We start from the raw sequence: 2,486 nt of genomic DNA, 5'->3' as shown, positions 1-2,486 counted from the left end.
AGGGGGGTCAAGCAATTGACTACGACAAAGGGAAAAAATGGCGCTAATAGGGGAGAGTGGGGCAAGACGGGGTAGCGGGTAAGACGGGGTACCGGCCCTATTTAACAAACGAATTAACCAATCGCGATTATATTTTACACAATACTGCACGGAGACGATAGTTTCTTGTTTATAAAACCTAAAAGCCATGAGAACAAATCTTTTATCTGTTTTACTAAAAAAACTGTTTTCGACGATTTTCTTGTCATTTTTTCACTTTTTTTAGGAGGCGTTTATTATTTAATAATAACAGTTAATGAACTGTATAAATTTTTTTCTAACTGTCAAGGGTTACATAAGAAGAGAAGCATATGTTTTTTTTCTTTGTTGAATCGTAAATTGCAGTAATTAATCGTTTTATTAAATTTCGTAGGTGCGGGCAAGATGGGGTAAGGGAGAGTGGGGCAAGACGGGGTTCACAAATTAAGCAAAAAAAGAGAAATAAGAGAAGTTAAGAAAACTACTAAAATCAAGACTGAATAAAATAAGAGTGACCAAAAAGAAAAAAGCTTGTCAGGTTAAATCATCAATTAGCGATGGTAAAGTGGAAAATACACCTAGTCTCTATTGTAATGGTTATTATTTAGACTCAAATGAAGGCTGGCCTGCTTTTTTTGTCTGCGGCCAATGGGCTCACTGCAGTTATGCATGATGATGAAGAGGCAACTTTTACTTGTAAAATTTGTCGACAGAAATAGGTTGTTTTTTGTTAGTACCCCATCTTACCAGCCGGTGGGGCAAGATGGGGAGATTTGCAATTTTTTCAATATTATTAATTATAAGCTTTTTTAAGAAACAGATAGCCTTTGTACGCCTTTTTTACGAAAGACTGATTTCCAAAAATGATAATTAAAAATAATAATAAAGTATATATTCGATAATTTTCGTTTTTTTGCGCTTTAAACTTTAAGTATCCCGTCTTGCCCCACCCTCCCCTACATGTAATAGTGTACTACGGGGGGAGGGTCAACATTCCCAAAAAATGGGGCTACGTGGCTTATGGACGACCCCTAACAGATGATAGTAAAAATTAGAAGTCAATCTGCCACCATTTGCGAAGTTAGGCGTTTATTTTTATAAAACACCTATTTTTCTAAAATGTCAACGTAATCTTAATCACGCTTTATTATATTCTTGCTGAACATGAATATCGTATTTATTTTCAATTAAATTCACGTTGTTTCACAAAATTTAGAAAAAATTGAAATATGGGTTCCGTACTCCCCCATGGGTCGAGAATAGTTAGAGCTAGTTTGGCACGAAAAAATCCTGCTAATGCGACTGGAAATTATAAAAAAATGTTTAATTATTCTTTTTAGGTTGATATACACAATGGTGCGTAATTATATGTGACCTGGACAGTGAAAAGGGACCTTACGTGCGAAAACAAGTTTTCGAGAAAACAGCAGTTAAAGTTTAACTTAGAAAAACCCTTGTAACTTTTTTAAATATTAATATTTTTTAATCAATTTAGGCTTATTTTCTTCACCGTGAATCACAGTATCTAAATAAATAACATACAAGTAATGAAATTTTTTTTTACTTATTGTTTATATAAATTAATAACAAACTCCCCAAACATAGAAAAAATAATCTAAGTTTTCTAACTTGCAACATTAAGTATAAATAAGTGACACATGTTTGTAAGGGTTTTTTTCGCTGATTACGAATATGATAACAAATTTGAATTTTAACTGTTGACAGTTGTCAAAGAAACTGTCAACTTTTCTAAATAATAAAAAAATTATCGTCTTCGTTATTTTAATTTGTATAATAAAAAAAATCAGTTTTTTCGTATTTTTACTCTTGTTTTTTTAACTTTAAAATTTTTTTTAAAAACTTCTAATCAACTTATGATTTTTTGGTTTTCACCATCTTAAAGAGCATTTCAAACCCTATCCGAATCAACAAAAAAGTAAAAAATGATTTTTTGACACGTAAGGTCACTTTTCATAGACCAGGTCACATATACGGAAAAATGAAGCTTATTGACCAAGAAATTGGTGGTCGTCTGAAGAAAATTGGTTAACTTTCAGGTTCTAGTTCAGACGAATTTTTATTCAATATTGAAATTTAGAAAATGTTCAGAACATATTGTTATCACTTTCAGATATCAATATTAAATAGTCTAAATCCAATAAAATAAAGAAAACGAAAATTTACTGATTTTTTATAACATGATCCGAAAAGGTCTTACCTAACTATTCTTGCCCCATCCTCCCCTACTTTTATTCAACATACAATTCAAAAAATATTTTATACAGTTCAAATTGTAGAAAATTAAATTAAAACCCTGACCATCGTGGGGCCCTTTTCTTTATAGTATTATTAACATTAAATTATTATTATTATTTTTTTTTAATTTATTTGTTTATACACCCGTCTTAAGCCTACAATCTTGGCTATACAAGTGTTTTTACAACCGTAGAACATTTGTTACAAACATT

The sequence above is a fragment of the Leptopilina heterotoma genome, unplaced genomic scaffold (genome assembly GCF_015476425.1).
Source record: "Leptopilina heterotoma isolate Lh14 unplaced genomic scaffold, ASM1547642v1 Lhet_215, whole genome shotgun sequence".
In the NCBI taxonomy this organism is placed as follows: Eukaryota; Metazoa; Arthropoda; class Insecta; order Hymenoptera; family Figitidae; genus Leptopilina; species Leptopilina heterotoma.
This window is presented reverse-complemented; position numbering follows the sequence as displayed.